Source organism: Protopterus annectens, chromosome 2.part0 (assembly GCF_019279795.1).
Source record: "Protopterus annectens isolate FY-2018-M chromosome 2.part0, PAN1.0, whole genome shotgun sequence".
Lineage (NCBI taxonomy): Eukaryota > Metazoa > Chordata > Ceratodontiformes > Protopteridae > Protopterus > Protopterus annectens.
The window spans coordinates 244,260,281-244,280,006 of NC_056728.1; positions in this window are offsets into that span (position 1 = coordinate 244,260,281).

Genomic DNA, 19,726 nt, shown 5'->3' on the forward strand with positions numbered 1-19,726 from the left:
CCATAGGAGAAAAAAATAACTGAAAAAGTTCTTAAAAGCAAACTATAGCCTACTAAGCAATGATATGAAAAGTTTCAAAGCCCCTGCTAACACAGCCAATAATGACTCCCACTCAGACGATTTCACAAATGCACTATATAGCCACTTGACAGGCCACTCTGGTGGACTGTAAGTGTAAATAAGTCATATAACAAAACAAAGAAAGTGATATCTAAGAACAAGAAGGAATTTACTCAACAGAGGAAAAATACCCTCCACAACTTGAACAAGCAAATCAGATATCTTTTAAAATCCTCTATGGCTACTTATGAGACTAAATTAGCATACCTAGCTGAAGACAACCATAAGACATTCTTTAACTACATCCGAAACCTAAAAGGGAATGCCTAGCTGTGCGCTGAAGTTATAGTAGATGGTACCACTCACACTGTACCTGAAGAAATTGCCAACCTGTTAACTGACAGACTTGACAATAACTTCACCCTTTTATCTGCATCAGCCATACCCCATAGCATTCCTGACACCAGCCCACTATGGAGTATCTCCAAAGAACAGGTCATACAAGCACTCTCCAAGGCCAAAAACGCAGCCTCTATGGGACCAGATAACATCCCACGTTGCTTGCTAAACAATTTAAAACAAGACCTAGCAGGTCTTCTGGCAGAGTGGAGAACAGCAACAGAAATCCCCTTGCATATAGGGGGTCTACTGACTGACCCAAGACACTATTGGCCCATAAGCCTAACCAGCCTTATCTGCAAGGCCATGGAAAAAATCATCATGGAATTATCAACAAGACACAGACAACCTTCAAACTCTTAACCCAACCCAGTTTGGTTTTATCAAAGGTAGATCTTGATTATTAAACCTGGTGAACTTCTTTGAGAAACCTTCCTTGTTATTTGAGAAAAATGAAATGTGAAAAATAAAAACTCAAACTTAGAATTAAAAGCAACTGCAATAAATAGTCAAAAACATCAGATGTAAATTACTCTTTTATAAAAGTACTGAAAAAAACTCAAGCAGACAAGTCACCATAATAACTCAACTTTTATTTATGATAAGCAGTTTCATCTACCATCTGGACTTCATCAGATCAATTTTTCAATAACAGCTTTGTCCATGGAAAATGAAATATGCACTTAATGAAAACAAAGATTCTTAAATTATGATTGAGAAACTCATGGAAAGGAATGAGACAAAACAGAGAGTAACTCATGACAGGCTATCCTACAGTATATATAAAACTGATGTAAACAAGTGCCACCTTACAGCCCCACAGGGAGGGGTCACAACAAAATTGGCAAAAAACAAGAACAGTCCTGAACCTCAGACCCACTGAGAGGTAAAAAAAAGCACATGCCTGTGTTAACAAAAATGGTCAACACATGCCTTAACCTTGGGGAAATACAGCACAAGTCAAGTAAATCAGGTGGCAAAAGTGAACATAATCAATCCTAACAAAGAAGGGCACCATAAATAAAACAGAAAAATAAAATACACAAGAAAAGAACCAAACTGTAAATGTGTGGCTCAGGTCCAGAATCTGGGCTCATAAAGGAGTATAAATAATGACCATGTCTTTAAAACTGACACTCCTAACAGTAGGAGCAAAATGACCAGTCTGAAAAAAAAAATAATAAAAAGGGCCAGCGTTGAAGTAGTATTCAATCGTTACCATACAAATCCAAAAGAAGGAGTTCAGTCCAAAAGGAATTAGATGGACCATGGGACCAGACCCTAAGTATTCTCCACATATATGGACATGGATTCTGTCAACCATCCCCCTACCCGAAACAATCAGCCTCATTGGTGGTTCAATGGAGTTCTTGTGAATTTTGGGTAGACTTTATATAACTGGAACAAATGGAAACTCAATATATAAAAAAATCATAGAGTTCTCTTTTTGATGTGACTCACAATTTATCTAGTGAACAGGTTGTGTGGATGGTAACCTTGGATGTTAAATCACTATTTGCAGTGAAACTGAATGATGTGGGCTAGAATATGTTAAAAAAAAATTTAAATGCACACACTGACTTTTCTGAAGCTCGTATTTCATTGATTTGTTTGTTCTTGCAGTTGATCTTAAAGAAAATGTATTTTTATTTGGTGACATTTATTATTGGCAGAGATACGGCATAGCTATGGGCACACCTTGTGCCCATAGCTATGTCAATATGGTTTTAGCTTTTTGGGAAATCACTCGTGTTTTGCATGGAAACCACTTCTCTGAGTCCATCATATATTACAAATGATTTGTTGATGATGTGTTTGTTTTATGTGGTGGGCAATACTCTGAGTTACTGGTTTTTTTTTTGAGGTTTTAGACTCTTGCACTAATTTTCTCCATTTCACCGTGTATTGTTCCACTAACAGTATAGACTTCTTGGATGTTACTATTGATAGGGAGCAGAATGGACAATTTAGATCTAAATCAGTTAAGAAGCCATGTAAGACAAATAATTTCTTACATAGGAAGAGCATTCACCCATGCCATATTTATCAAAATATTGTCAGAGGGCAAGGTTTGCGACTTTCAAGGCTGAATTGTAGGGGCAAAGATTTAATTGGATCCATAGATGAGTTTAGAAGTGATCTGTTAGCTCGTTGATATTTTGATCAGGAAGTGAATCAGTGCCTGCAATCTGATAGGTCAGATAGAGTGGGTAGAGCCAAACCTTATTTTTCTGATAGACTGACCAGTGATAGAGCAGACTTACAATATGTGGGTGTAACTATGCCACATTCGCCAGATCTTAGATTGATATGTAATGTATTCAGGAAAAAGTGGCCCATTCTAGTTGCGTAAGATGAAATTAGAGAGACTGTTGGTCCCCACCTGAGATTCCTTTTTAGAAATAATAAATCACTGAATCATATGCTATGCTATAAAAGGAACAAAGAGGGGAGCAACAAAGTTATTTACATACAACATTTAGGCACTCATAGCTGTGGAAAATGGACTATTTGTTCATATAATGACAGCAGCAATTTATTTATTCATCCATATACAAAGAGAGAAAGTATAAGTTTAATTTATATGCTGATTGCAGCACTAGACAAGTTGCATATTTAGCTAAATGTGGACACTTCACCTTGTTTTACGTAGGCAAGACCAATTATTCACTACAAGAACGGGTGCGTGAACGTATTTAGAACATCAAGAAGTCTCATGAAAAGAATGCCTTAGCAAGGCATGTTAACCAGTTTGGTACATCACACCTCTTCAAGTTTATGGTAGTGCAGGCTGTCTATGATGATGGTAGAATCGGAGATGTTAGAAGTAGGGTTGAGCAAGGATTTAAGTGGATTGTATTGCTACACGCTAATAGAGGGGATGGGCTTAATCAAGCAGTTCCTCTGAAACCTGATTTATGATCACGTGGTTTTATTAAATTATAGCATTAGATACTTTGTATTAAATACAACTTGTTTAAATGTTTTAAAGTTTCTGTGTTTGTATGATCTGAGGAAGCCTCAATATCGACACAAAAGCACTTACCTGTTCATTAAAATTTTACCTACCTTTCAGCTGTGTGGTGCATTTTTTATTTTTATCTTCTAATTATTAAATAGAGAAATAACATACAGTAACAATGTATTCTTAGCATGGTGGCTACAAGGAAAAGATCAAACTGGGGTGTTTTTAGGTTTAGTAATAATTTACAGATAGACAAGTAGAATGTTGTTTAAAAATGATAGAGATATGAAAGGAGAAGTTATGGAAATGAGCAGGAAAATAACTGGACAGAGGAGGAAATGTAGTTAGTGGTGGGGTTTCAGAGAAGGATGAAAAGTAAGAGTTTAGGAAATTAGTGCATTATGAGGAGGAGCAATAAGGTACAAAAGACTGGGAAGTAAACTGGCTGTAAGATTTGGAGAATCTGAATAAAGCTAACCAGGTTAGCAGGAAGATCAGAGCCATCTTTGGCATAAGTGCTGTTTAAGCAAAGTTTTGAACCTATTTAAGATTTCTACCTGTTTTAAATGTGTGAGGATTTCATTCCAGAGTTTTGACACATAATGAGAGTAGAGAGACTCCCCAGCAGTGTTAAATGTCGTACTGATACACAGTAAAACTTTATTGCTAGAGCAAAGCTCTCCAGTGGGTGAATAATATAGTAGAGTATTTTATAATGCTGGACATTTGTCTGGAGAGTGCAGTAGGTTGTAGGCAATGATTAGTTGTAAGTATGTCAACTGGTTTGGGAGTTCAAGCCTGTTTAATTATTGTAATGCAAGGCAGTGTTGTGTTTTATAAAGTTTGTTGGTTGCAAATTTAGCTATACTGTAATAGCAGGTAGTAGATTGCCAGGCACCCAGTATTACTGCTGCACAGGTTAAAACAGCACTGTCCAAGGCCAAAAATACAGCTTCTATGGGACCTGACAATATCCCTGGCTGTGTTCTACATGAACTACAGAGTGAACTGGCACCTCACCTGTGTGCTCTGTTCAATCACAGCCTCACCTCTGGCTTTGTCCCTACTGAATGGCACACTGCTACAGTTATCCCTCTCCACAAAGGAGGAGTGACTACAGACCCTGGGATCTATCCCCCCATTAGCCTGACAAGTCTGATATGCAAAGCTATGGAACACATCATCATGGACCTACTAAACAAGGATATAGGGAATCTCCAAACTCTTCCTCCCACACTCTTGATATTGTCAAGGGTAGATCATGCCTGTTCAACTTGGTCAACTTCCTTGAGTCAGTCACCAGAGCTGTGGATGAAGGCAAGTTGGTTCATACAGCCTACCTTGATCTGGCCAAGGCCTTTCATACCATTCCCCACTCAGGAATCATAGAAAAACTCCCTATATCACTAGGTGGGTTGCAAACTGGCTCACGAATAGAACCCACAGAGTGAAAGTAGCTGACTGCAAGTCAGACTGCCGACCAGTCGCGAGTGGAGTCCTATAGAGTTCAGTCCTGGGTCCTCTCCTGTTTGGTATCTACTTCTCTGAAGTCCAGGCCAACATGAAGGGACTCTGGCTGACAAAGTTCACAGATGATTACAAGTTGGGAGCTATTATTAACTCCCCAAGTGATGTTGATAACCTACAGAAAGGCCTCACTGAGACCAATGGCTGGTGTCAGAACAATGGCCTTAAACTCAATGCCAAAAAATGTGTTGTCATCCCCTTTGGGAAAAACCCAGTTCCCATGAATTATCACATTGATGGTAGTCCACTGAACACAGAAGGCATTATAAGAGATCTGGGAACACAGGTTGACAGCAATCTCTTTTGACCGCCATATTGCCAGTGTGGTCAGAAAATCATTCTGTGTGTCACATCTCATTACTAAGGATTTTGCATCCAGGAACAAAGAGGTCATTGTCTCCCTCTACTTTTCCCTCATTAGGCCAATCATTGAGTACAATGCCCCATTTATCATGTACCTCACTATACACATGCAACAACTGGAGAGGCCGCAAAAGTACCTCACAAAGAGGATCCTAGGCCTTAAACACTTGTCCTATATGGACAGACTCAAACAACTCCAACTATTCTCTGTCTCATACCGCCTACTTAGAGGTGATCTCTGCTTGACTTACAAAGCCATGTCTGACCCAGCTCTGTTAGAAATGCTACATCTAAAGCTATCCCAATCCCTATGCACCACACGCTCCAGAGACCTCAACTTCATTACCACAATCAACAGAACATACTGGAGGGACAGGTTCATAACCCAGAGACTGCCCATGCTATGGAATAGACTTCCCATGCATGTCAAACAGAGCACCTCACTGGTCCTCTTCAAGAGAAATCTTGATGAGTGGATGGGTAATAGAAAATTCACCCCGGGGATCACTCCAGTGGCTCTCTCAACAGAGGCACTGGGAACTAAGGTCAGGTGGCACGATGCCAGGGTAATCCTATGGGCTAGGCTTGTAAAGGCACCAGGGCCATTAGGCTAGTACACACCTATGAACCAGTTTAATTAATTGAGGGCTAGGCAGTCTAGTGTTATATAGTTATAGTTTACTGCACATTTGACTATTTTATAATAATGTTGCTCAAGGTTGGCCAATTATGAGACTTGAAGTTTAGTGAAGATTAAGGCAACATAGAGAAGAGAATATAATAAGAAAGTAGAGCCAATACATCTTCTGACTATGTCAGTGAGGTACATTTTTACTTTCAGTTTAATTTCTCCAAGTCTTTTGGGTTTCTAATACCATGACAGGAATGTACCCCATTCCTAAATCAAATTATGATTATTAAAGATCATGAAAATAGTATTGTTTCAATCTTTGATGTTAGCCAAAAGTGTTCTTCGCAGCACCCGTAATGTGCCCAGAAATGCCTCCTTCTGCAATTCATACAGAGTTATATGTACTGATAACATGTCTAAATATGGCTGTAAATTCTTTTTTATAAGACCCGTTGCTCCTACTACTGTTGGAACTGTCTGGGTATCCTTCTTTCACATTGCCCTTGTTTCTGCCTGCAAATTCTGGTATTTTATGACTTTGTGTCTCTCTGTACATAAGACATTATAATCACTGTGTGTAGCAATTTCAATAATCAATGCTACTTTTGTCTGCCTTTCATTGGCTACCATATCTATTTTTCTTGGATCTTTTTTTTGAACTGGTAGCCTAGTATGAACATATGGTGATCCCATGTGTTATAAACTTCATCATTCTCTATAATGCTTTGTAGCTCATGTTTCCAGTGCTTGTCACCTATTTCAATACTGTAATGTTTTTTACTATGTATAATGTATCTAGTTTTTGATGAGTTTTTTTTAACCATGTGTGATACATGGTGGACATCTATAATAAAACCCAGTAATTTTGTCTGGTTTACTTGTTCAATCATGGTGCTATTGATAGAGACAATGGTGAATAGTTTTGTTTTGTTATAGATGTGTTTTGGGATAAAAAGCAGTAATTTACTTTTTTAAGGCTTAGTAGTAGTTGTGAATTATTTAGCCTTGTTTCAGTCAATCAAAGAGATTGTTGTGCAGTGTCCTGGAGTTCACTAAGTGATTTTTGGCACAGCTGCGATCCAACTAGAATAAAATCAAGACAATTACAATAAAATGCCAAGGTCTTTTCATTGTTCTGTAATAACACATGATGCATACCTGCCCTGTGAAGGATGATGACTGAGTGGATGTGGAGAACTAAGAGATGTGAGATTTAGAAGTACATTCTACTATAGTGACCAGACTTGAAGACGGGATGGACATGTAAAATTGCTCATTATTCACCTTAGTCATGAAGCTTAAGCTACTTTGTAACCCATCCTCAGGCCATTTATTCCAGGAAGCAATCACTGTATAGCAAGCATTCAGCAATTAACAAGGAAGCACAAAGTAGAAGAGGTTTTCTGTCATTTACTGAATACAGACACCAAGAAGTTTGGGATACAAACTAAATGGCTTATACAGTATAAAGTACAGTTGTGTACACTTACCATAAATGTAGATGTTCAAGTGTATTTACTGTTGCAGTCATTACATTTGCATTATCTGCTTGCAGGTAGCCCTCAGTCGGCCTGATTAACAAAGTCTTGGGTCCTGCGTCGGTTGCTGTCCCTTCTTCCATGACGTCAGGTCATCAGGGGTATAAAACATGCAGCTGATGCCATTACATCAGTTTTTCTTGCCCCAGATGTCAGGTGCCCCCCTAATGGGAAGCAATTAAATATAAAAGTACAAGGATATACCTCCAACAAAAAAGCAAATGCACCAAAAAGGCTTTTAAGCATAGTAAAGGAAAATAGAGGTATAGCCAAAAGAAGTTAGGGGGCTGGAGGGAAGGTAACCAGGACTGCAACAGTGAATACACTCGAACATCTACATTTATGGTAAGTGTACACAACTGTACTATGTTCTTTGTGTCTCACTGTTGCAGTCATTACATTTGGGTAGATTCCCAAAGCTATGGTTGGGAGGAGGAATTTTAGATAGCATTGGGGCCAGCTATAAGGCCCTGCAAGACTGCAGTGGCAAAGCCAGCTCTGGATTTAGAGAAAATTGTCAAATGATAATGCTTGGTGAAAGTATGTACAGAACTCCAGGTAGCAGCTTCTAGGATGTCCCTGGTTGGGATGCCTCTGAGAAAGGCTGTAGAGGTAGATGTAGCCCTGGTAGAGTGAGGTCTGATCCCCTGGGTGATAGGTTTTCCATGGTGCTTATAGCAAAAATTAATGCAATGGCTTATCCATTTAGAAATGGTTTGCTTTGAAATAGCCTTCCCCTCTGCCCCTGCAGCAAATGCCACCAACAGTTGTTCAGATTTCCTTTGAGGTTTAGTCCTGTCCAAGTAGAATCTAAGTTGTCTGTGCACATCTAAGGAATGCAGTATCTGTTCCCCTTTATTCTGTGGATTGGGAAAGAAGGCTGGCAAATGAATGGAGTGATTAAGAGCCACACTGGATACCACCTTGGGCATGAAGGATGGATTGGTTCTGAGGGACACCCTGTCCGCATGAAAGATGATGAAAGGCTCCACTGCCATAAGGGCCTGTAATTCAGATACGCTTCTAGCTGAAGTGATTGCTAAAAGGAAAGCTGTTTTCCAAGAAAGAAATTTTAAGTCTGCAGTAGCAGCTGGCTCGAAAGGAAGTAAAGTGAGTTTCTCCAAGACAAAGTTAAGGTCCCAGGCTGGGGTTGGAACTCTCCTGGGTGGTCTCAAATTTCTAGCCCCTCTGAGGAACTGCTTGAGCAGTGGATGACAGAAGAGGGGAGGTTCTGTGTTATAATGAGCTGAAATGGCTGAGGCGTTGATTTTAATGGAGGAAAAAGATAGGCCCTTGTGAAGTATCTCAGTTAAGTATTGTAAAATATGAGGTAAATTGGGCGCTGCTGTGCTCATCCCTTGAGACTGGTTCCAGGCACAGAATCTTTTCTATTTTTCAGCATAAGATTTTCTAGTACTAGGTCTCCTTGCCTCTAAAATGATATCCATCACAGGTTTGCTGAGGGATGGTAAAGGAGAGATTAAGTAATAAAAAAACAAAAAAACCAAAGAAACACACCAAGCCAGCAGAAATTATGGTTAGCGCTTTTGTTTACTTCATAAGCAAACTTCATCAGACAACAGTTAAAAACCACAAATCATTTAAAAATCCCTTCAAAAAGACCAATTAAACAATTAATCCCATACTCAAATTATCCTTAAAGGAACATACACACAAAATTGTTCATGCTACATAAAAATCAGTACATAAACATCAAAATGTATACAGCAAGCTAAAATACATCCATAAATTGAATTAATAATCATCTAAAACAGGATTTCAATTTTAACATACATTTTATAGATAAATTATCATTCAGCTCAGGAAGGGAATGTGCATTAAACTTCAGTGCCAAATCAGTTCCCTTCCATCTAATTTCAGGGCTATAGGACCACCTCTATTATATTTATCCAACACTTGATCAATGACAAAAAATATAAATGCATGTGATGGAAACTGATTTACATGTCTAGCCAAGGCATTATTCAAATTCAGCTTCCTAATGTTGTACAAATGCTCATAGATGCGCTGTTTCAGGCATCTTTCTGTCCTTCCAATATCAAATGCAGGACATGCTTGACATACCGCCATGTACACAACATTCTTAGATGAACAGTTATATCTGTCCTTAAGTTGGTATACTCTCCCATATATCTCAAAGGAATCAGTAACTTTAATAAATTTACAAAAATGACAGAAACCACATTTTGACATACCACCAAGAATATTAATACCACAATTACTTTCCAAGGCATTTTTGAGGTTAATACCCTTCCTAAAAATAACATCAGGTTTCTCTCTAATCCTATTATTAATCAATGCATCCTCCCTCAGAAAACACCAGTTCTTATTAATAATATACCTGAGGTCATCAGCATCAAGTGAGAATGTAGTAATAAATCCACTATATCAAACATCCTCACTCAAATTAGGTTCAAGAGACAATTTACCCGCACCTAAAACAGAAGTGCCCATACCATCTTCCAATAAATTAATCTGTTCAACCAAAGGGGCATCTTGAAATGGTGAGGCAGTATGCAAAAGGGGTTTAAAAGACCCTCTTTTTCTTTTAATACTAACCTCAGCACAAACCTTATTCACCAAGGGGAGTGGGTAACCCCTTTTCACAAACATCGCTGTTAATAAATTACATTCAAGAATGAAGTCAGCCTCATCTGTAACCATTCTGGATGCCCTAACAAGCTGCCCTTTTACAACAGCCTTCTTTTGATGATAGGAATGAGCACTAGACCAGTGTAAAAAAGCATTGGAATAAATGGCCTTTCTAAAAATCTTGGAGGTAAATCTTTCATTAACCAAATCCTTGCTTAGTTCGATGTCCAGATAGGAAATAGAGTCTACTTTAAACTCAAAAGTAAACTTTAAAAATTCAGTGAAATTATTCATATGTTCAAACAAAACCTCCGCTAGTTCTAAACCACCCTTCCAGACCATAAAAATATCGTCCAGATAGGGTGTACATCAGATGACATTATTCTTAAACAGGGCATCCTTAAACAGGAACTCCTTTTCCCAGTGGGTCATAACTATGTTTGCAAAAGTAGCTCCACAAGGAGAACCCATTGCTACCCCAGATTTTTGCAGGTAATAGTCCCAATTAAACATAAAATAGTTATTTATCAGGACTAATTCCAAAATGTACACCAATGTCTCAGTTTCCCTACCATCCACACCTTTGCTAGTAAGGAAATCCCTAATCCAAACTAAACCAGTTTCCTGAGGTATGACCGTATATAATTCCTTGACATCAACTGTCAAGAAGTCATAATTAGCTTGCTGAGGTAGGACAAGGAAATCCCTAAGCCTCTTTTTTGAATCAGAAAAATCCTGGCTTTCCCAGTGGAAATGCTCCCTTAGAGTATGTAAGGTTTCTCCAAAAGAAAAGTCCTCAGGAGGGGAAGCAGAGGGAATGGAGTTCCCTGCATCAGAATCTTCATAAGCAGATAAGGGCAAATCCAGATCATCAGAAGAATCGGCAAAAAACAGAATCCTGATCAGAAGATTCATAATCAACTTCAGTCCTAAGCCTCTTAGAAGGGGGGGGGGGGTTGGCTACCCCGATTAGAGTTATTAGGTCTTCAGCCATTCTTATCATTTGTTTTTTAGGCCTAGAGGCCTGAGCATGTGGCCTGGGTGTCAGTTTTTAGACATGGATCGAGATTTAGGTCTAAGTAAAGAGGGATACGTCTGTTTAATATGCAAGTCCGTAGGCCTGAATACACCCTCAGAAGCCAGTTCCAGATCCAGACTCATCCAAGGTAGAGACATCCGTGGGTTCCATAGCTGAAGCATCTTGTGGCATACTGGACTCCGAATGGGTCTCAGTAGAGGCCTGCGAATCAGAAGTAGTGGGTATCGGGGGGTGCGAAAGCACCTCACTGAGTACCGGCGAACTGGCGACTGGCTTAGGAGAAGCGTAATCGGCAGTTTTGGACCTCAGCGGCCTGTCTCTGTCTTTATATTTGCATTTTTTCAGAATCGCGGTAGCCGGATGGCTAACTGACGACATTTCTGAACAATTAAACCGAGAACCGAAATATTTAGAGGAGAAAATATACCGACGGCAGATAGTACGCTGATTAAATAAAGCACAAAACCGACAGCAAGGTACGTCATCAGGGCCTAGGCAAGGAATACAGTACGAATGAAAATCTTTATGAGGTATTTGCTTTCCACAAGTAATGCAATTATTAAATTTTACTGACATTGGTAAGGATCAAGAAAAAGTTTCCCCAATGGGGTACTTAGCTTTAGTTGAAGACTTCGGTTCTGAAACTCGAAAAAGAAAATTTCAGGAGTCGGTCGACCGGCACTTGCGAACTGCTCCTGATTCGGGCACCGCATGGCAAGAAAGACTGATGTAATGGCGTCGGCTGCATGTTTTATACCCCTGATGACCTGACATCATGGAAGAAGGGACAGCAACCAACGCAGGACCCAAGACTTTGTTAATCAGGCTGACTGAGGGCTACCTGCAAGCAGATAACCCAAATGTAATGACTGCAACAGTGAAACATGAAGAACATCCTACTGGTCCAGTGAAAGGACTGCCGCCCATTTGGCAAGCAGACATTAGAGTGGAAGAATTACTCCTTTGCGGGGAATGGCTGTCAGGCACTTTCCAGCACAGGGCAGGCACATATCTGACTACATAAAGGTAATATACAGCAAGGCTCTTCAAGTTACATTTGCTTACCTTGTACAGTGGCAACAATCTCAGTCAAAACATTTGCACAGGTGTGCCTTGTGGCAGAATTCTTGCTATTTAAGGATAGTGACCTATGTAATGTCCACAGGCTCTGCCCGGTCAAGGAAAATGGTGACCAAGTGGATGTAGAGAAATAAGTGAGACGAGATTTAGGGCTACATTCTATTTTGTTTCTGACAACTGTCAGTAAGACATGTAAGTATGCTAAAGCTTTCAAAGATGTAAAACAATTTGCTGTCAATGCCTGTCATAGAGTTTCTTTTTTTTATCTGTATCATATCATATCATAGCCTGGAACAGCTCCAGCTCCACATAATACTAAGAGTTGTGTGACAGCTCTAAATGAGTTACAGCTTTCAAAGATGCAAAACACTTACCATTTTTCTCTGTAACTGGTTACACATGGGTGAGGTGCAGCTGTATGCACTACAATGTATGATTGTGTCCTTCCAATTATGAAGTAGTTTTATGTTCTAGGAATGCTACAGAATTGACCTGTTGAGTTTATTTTCACTACTAACAAGGCAAATTTCTTGACATACATTTCTCGAGCATATACTATCTTGGTTAGGAGCAGTGACCCAATCATAACCCTGTATATTTGTCCCCTTTATTAGTAATTAACCTCTGGTACTCTGTACAACATATTTTCTTATGGTATAAAAGACTGTTCTGGATTTGAAATATTACAACAAATTCTGCTGCACTAATATTCTTAAGTATAACAACATAACATAACATTACTGTCTACCAAAGCAGCAGTTATACTACATTTATTAGAGAAAATGTTCAACAGAAACAAGTCCATTTCATAGTGGATCTAAACTGTAACAGCACCTACATCCATGAGGTTGTCTGGAAAAAAGTATATGTATCATAAGTTTGGCGTTAAAATACTGAGAAAATAAAAACAGCACGCTGAGGTGACCAATTGAGCCAACATAGTGTTTGTTAGTATTGTGAATAAAATTTTAAACATGCTTACCTACTTGATAATCTAACCCCATGAAAAAAATGTTTAACTGCACATGACAGTGCCATCAACTTGTGAAACAGTAAGGCAGTAGCCCATTAAAGGTTGAAGGCAGACTAGTGATCGGACAAAATTGTGGTAAAAAATATTCAGTTTATGACACCCTGGGTGGAATTCATAGACAAACACTCCACGTGGCTGCCCCAGGTCAGTACACCCTTGCTGCTCAGTGTTGCAGCTCTGCTGTACTGAGGAGTGAGAGTTTATGTGCCTCATGTAAGTACAGTTGTCAATGAGGCCTGTTAACATCCTGCTGCACTGCTCTGGTGGGCAACGCGCTTGTAGTTTGGGGGTTTATAGATGTCCGTACTAGGCACCTTCCGTGCACATCACTGCACAAATGCATAAGTATAAGCAGCAATTTACTCCATACAACTGCATATTTTGGTGGTCAAGAATCTATACATAGTGAAGCAATGCAGCTGCTGAGCCTACTGATCCAGGTTATCAATGGAGGAGGAGTGCATGAGAGGAGATTTCAGCATATGCCTGTGTGTGTGTGTGTGTGTGTGTGTGTGTGTGTGTGTGTGTGTGTGTGTGTGTGTGTGTGTGTGAGTGTGTGTGTGTGTGTGTTTGTGTGTGTGTGTGTGTGTGTGTGTGTGTGTGTGTGTGTGTGTGTGTGTGTGTGTGTGTGTGTGTGTGTGTGTGTTTGTATACAGAAGGGAAGAATGTGTGGCCAGATGTGGTGTTCTCAGAGCCTGTGCTACTTAAGTGTACATTTTGGTAGGATGCTCAGCTAAGTCATTGTTTACATTGCTTAGTTGAGTGATTCATATACATGAACATTTTGTATTAATCGCCACTTGAAATGTATGTAACTATGACTTAGTTAATGTGCTGCAGCAGCACGATGCACCTTATCAAAGCAACATAACTGCACTATGGCATCAGTGTCTATGAAAACTACTCTAAAATTAAATGGTCATTGAATTTGTTGAATAAAAAGACAAGTGTAGTGCACAAAAAAGGCACTTAGAATCCATCCTCACTCCAAGGTGAAGACACACCTGAAGCTTTACTCTTCAGTAGGAGGCTCTAATGAATGGAAAGTACAATAGGAAACAGTATGCTGTGTGCAATGAAGTATAATGCTGTTTGCCAGGAGTACAGTGTAAAAGAAGACAGCATGCTGAGGAGCACTGTTGCACAAATTCAGTCATATATAGCCTAGCTATAGTTTCTGCCTTCACAAAGCCCAAGTAAGCTGGCTGTACCATCCTTTTGCAGTTCACCTAAAAAAGACTTGATGCCATGGATGGGTACTTTCCCAATTTCTCTGCAGATAGCTTGGCAGATATGGGCATCCTGAGACAATGTATGAATTTCTCATATTCACTGATGACTACCTATTCAGAGAAATGTATACATTATGTGAGAGATGTAATTTCAGAATGTCACTGGAGGCAAAATTCTCACACAAAAGTACTCAAAATAATAATTAGTTTGTTGGCAGTAAAAGCATTACACCCACCAAACAGCACAGACACAACACATGGACCAAAATATGCTCAGACACTTAACGTTACTAGAAAAGCTCTCCCAGACTACCGTAACTTGCTGTGAGGGGAAGGTTGGTTTGTTTTTGCTTTCTTGTATTTTGTGCTGCTTTATTGCCTTCCTTTATTTTGTATATTGCGATTAATTTTCTTTGTACTATGTTTTACTTGTATTCTGCTTTTAATTGCATATTTAAACTAGGAAAGAGACCACAGCTGTGTCTCTTGTGAGTCACACAGAAATAATTTTTTTCACCACCCTCCCACCCTGTTGCTGTTGTATTTTTAAACTAAGTTGTCTTTCTAGTTACCTGCTTTTTATGTTAATTTGACCACATATCTCATTCCCCTCCTCTTTCATTGGCTATTGTAAGTAAGCACAAAATTATCATTTTGTGAAATCACTCCCCTTCTATTATTTAAATTTATTATCCATCCCACTGTATTTCATAGAACCAGAATACAAAGTGCCCACACCCTTTCAATCTATATTGCTCTTTTAAAATTAGCGTGTCTCCACTTAGATAGCTAAAGCTTAAGTTATCACATCTTTGATATCTAATTGCATAGTGCACACTGTAGCTCTTAGGGTATTAACCCATTTCCTTCTTACCTTTAGAATCTGTAACATCTACTCCAAGACCACCAATTACTGGTGAGCCCACATTCTGACTCTCAGTAGTCATCTTGAGATTAGTGCTTTTATTTTTGCTCCTGGTGAGAGAAGAAGTATAGGATCATTATATCCTGGGGACTGCTAATCACTGCAGTGGCTAAAAACTGCTTCATAGGTACCAGTTTGGAATTTATGCTTATATTTTGCTCCGGATGAGAGAAAGAGCAGAGTGTATAGATTCCTGACTCTTTCTGGTTGGAAAGTGAATGTCTGTGCTTGACCTTCCATATTGCTCTGGCTGCTATTCAAGACATCTACCAGGAAAAGGCTATAACAAGCCTACAGATAGTAACATCATCTGGGAAAAGACTTGGGATCACCAAACAGGCTGTGGCTTGCTTTTAATCTTGGGATTGGTGCTATGTTTTGCTTCTGGTGAGAGAAGAAGCTAAGGTGCATTGCATCCCAGCAGAATGAAGCTGTGGTGAGACCAACACTAGTAGAAGTCAGGCAGTAGCCATTCTAGTGACTACCCTCTTTTCATCATAGTAGTCACGCAGTTGCCATTCAATTTATCCCCTCTTTTCATCATTCTTGACAACTAATTAATTCTTTTAAGTAGGAACTGCTTGAGTTGCTTCTAACTTAAGAATACCTGCCTAAATACTCTATCCATAAATCATCAGGCTCTATTTATTAGTTTCCCCTCTCACCCCCCTTCACCCCCTAAAGGGCCCATCTCAATACCGAAAGAATGCCAAATTTTGGTAATCACAGCCACGAAGGTAAAAAATACACTCTCCAAAGCCAAGAATACAGCATCCATGGGACCAGACGACATCCCAGGCTGTGTACTGCATGAACTACAAAATGAACTGGCACCTCACCTATGTGTCATGTTTAATCATAGCTTCACCTCAGGCTTTGTGCCCATAGAGTGGCGCATAGCTACAGTCATTCCACTCCACAAGGGGGGATCCACCTTGGATCCTGGGAACTACCATCCCATCAATCTGATGAGCCTGATCTGCAAGGCCATGGAATGTATTATCATGGAACTTATAAACAAAGACATTGGTAACCTTCAAACACTGGACCCCACCCAGTCTGGGTTTGTGAAGGACCAATCTTGCCTACTGAACCTGATCAATGTCTTCGAATCACTCTCCAGAGCAATGGAAGAGGGTAAGGTGGTTCATACAGCCTACCTGGACCTTGCCAAGGCTTTCAACATTATCCCCCACTCTGGAATCATAGATAAACTTACTAAGCTGGGCATTAATCCCTACATCACTCGATGGGTTGCAAACTGACTTACTGACAGAACACACACTGTAAAAGTAGATGATTCCAAATCCAGCTCCAGACAAGTGAGAAGTGGTGTACCGCAGGGTTCAGTCCTGGGACCACTCTTGTTTGACATCTACTTCTCTGAAGTACAGGCCAACACTAAGGGACTCTGGCTTCCAAAGTTCACAGATGACTGCACACTGGGAGCCATTACTGAATCCCCAAATGATGTGGATATACTACAAAAGGGCCTCACTGAAACAGAAGCCTGGTGCCAGAGCCATGGGGTCAAGCTAAATGCCAAAAAATGTACAGTTATCCCTGTGAAGATTGGGTAGAGAAGGGTGAGAGCTGCCAGCCTAGCCAGATAGAATTGTGCAGATAATTCTATCATTTATAAATGTGAAATTTTGACCTTAAAACAATGTGGCAACATTGCCATCTGCTGTAAGGAAAACTAAGTCAAGCATTTCAAATCTTTCTTTTGAAGTTAAAATTATTTCATCACTGCCTTTGATGTTTTACAAGTCAGCTCCAGTCCAGCTAGAGGAAGGCTTCCTGACTATTGTTTTAAGGCTAAAGTTAATGACCAGAATTTACATGTGGAATGTTCTTTATTGCTCTAAGTGTAAAAGAATGTAAATGCAGTTAATGTGTAGCCTGGGAACTTCAGGAAGGGTGAAAAAGATGATGTAATGTATATCAGAACTGGAGTTTTAATTTAAAAAGTGAGAACCAGAGATTATTAAGCATTTTAATCTTGGACATCTAACTCAGCACTGCCTGTTGTCTTAAGTAAGTTATTTTAGAAGCGTGTTTTCTTGTTGAAATAGCTAGGACTATAAAGATTAGACTAAGTGTTTTTCTGTTATGTCGGAACTGCACTACTGAATTATTTTAAGTTTATGTGTGATCTCTGAACTCTTGAATGGCACTATGGTGTAGTAGTATTGTCTTGTGTTTTTAGTATTTATTATTAAATATTTTTAAACCCTTTTCAACTGTGGCTGGTTTATGTAGAGATAATTTCATCTCTAGAATTCATTGCATGCTTATAAGTTATCCTAGACTAAGCCCTTCCAATAAGCCTTGATTGCTTAAGTTACACTACTATTGGATATTAATATTGCACATTAATAATTGTTCACCCCTTTTAAGGGCCTTTGGGTAGCTGATAATTATTAGCTGGTGGTGGCAGGAATTACTAGCGCATAGTCTGGGCATAGGGGAACAGCTGGAGAATCTGTGTTAGCCTTTCCCAGGAGTGTCTGTGAAGTTGTATAAATACTTATCTCTTAAGTGTGCGTGTGTGTGTTTGTCAGCTACTTGGGCAGGGACTTGAAGCACTGGTTGGACAGAGAGGGTACTGGAGGTTTTAGCTTGCCAGATAGGCTGAGATCTGGACCCTATAGCTGTGCCAGTGAGGAGTCTTATTGGAGACCTGGGGAGCAAGGGAGCGACCAGCTCCAACTGAATGTGATCTCTGTGTACGATTAAGGGACATTGCACTTTACTGTGTATATTTGTTATCCTTTCCTCTTGTATGAGATGCCCTCTCTGGTGTTATTGTGGAGGATTAAGGCTCATTGACTGCTGGGCCAAGGCAATGGCATCACATGTTAATTGGTGGCAGTGGTTGGGATATTCTCACATATTAATGTGGTTTGCAGTGGTTGGGATATCCACATCACATATTATGTAGTCAAATACTAATTGACTTGTAGTGGTGTGGGTAGAGTGAATCCTGTAGCTTATGTACAGTGATCTCTGAAGGTGCTTTCTACTTTAAATCACCCATGCAGTGAATACTCAGCGTTCAGATCACAATTGTTTTATTTCTTTTGTTAGCTTAGTTAGTCAGGGTGAGCAGGCAGCATGTCGGCAGAGGAATATGGAAAGCTGACAAGGAGCCAGCTGGTGGAGATGTGCCAGGCTAGGGGACTGGTGCATGGAAACCTGACTAAGGCAGACCTGATTGCAGCCTTGGTTACAGCTGCATCAGAAAACAGCATCCAGGCGGACAATCAGACTAGCAGTGGAGATACAATATTCTCAGAGAATGGACAGCTCAAACTTTCTGCGGAGGACAATCAGAGTGGCAGTGGAGATACAATATCCTCAGAGAATGGACAGCTCAACCTTTCTGCAGTGGACTTTAAAATCCAGCTGGAGCTAAACAGACTTGAGTTGGAGGCCAGGCGTTTGGAGATAGAAGCCAAAGAAAAGGAGCTTCAGAGGAGGCATGAGAGGGAAATGCTGACTCTTCGCCAGAGTCATGGAGGTAATGGGGAAGGGAGTGACTGGACCTCAGAAGCACAACAGGTCAGTAAATTTCTTCCCCAATTTAAAGAGGGGGATAATTTTGATAGTTTCATTCATATGTCTGAGAGGATATGCAAACAGTATAGTGTTGACCAAAGGCTCTGGGTATGGTTCCTGACCCCCTTACTCCATGGTAAAGCTGTAAGTTTTTTGTCAAAAATGCCTGACACTGTCTGTTTTGATTATACTGCTGTTAAAAATGTATTTTAGAATGTTTTAAGCTAACACCTGAAATGTATAGGAAAAAGTTTCGTGACCATAGACGCAAGGCAGATGAAAGTATGTGTGAATATGTTGCTGAACTGAGCACTTATTTTCATAGCTGGGTGAGTGGATGTCAGGTCACCAATTTTGAAGGGCTGGCAGACCTTTTGGTGAGGGAACAAGCCCTTAGCACTTTGCCTAAGGACATGAGGATCTGGTTAGCTGATAGACAATGTGCTACTTCAGATGAGTTGGGGAAGAAGGGAGACCTATACCTGGCCAACAGGGCAGCCCTGCACAGGAAGGGGACCCTCAGTACTGCTCATGGGTCTAAAGGAGCCCATGGTGGGCAGCACAGACTGCCCCAACAGAATCTGCCAGTAGCAGGGGAAGCCACTAGTCCAGGTACACATCCAGGAGCTAGGGTTAAATGTTTTGAATGCAGCCAGTGGGGCCATGTGGCATACAGGTGTCCATGGAGGCAAGGTGGGGAACCAAAGGTGAGGGAGCCAGTAAGTGGAAAAGACAAAATGCAAATAGTAGGTTGTCTTGT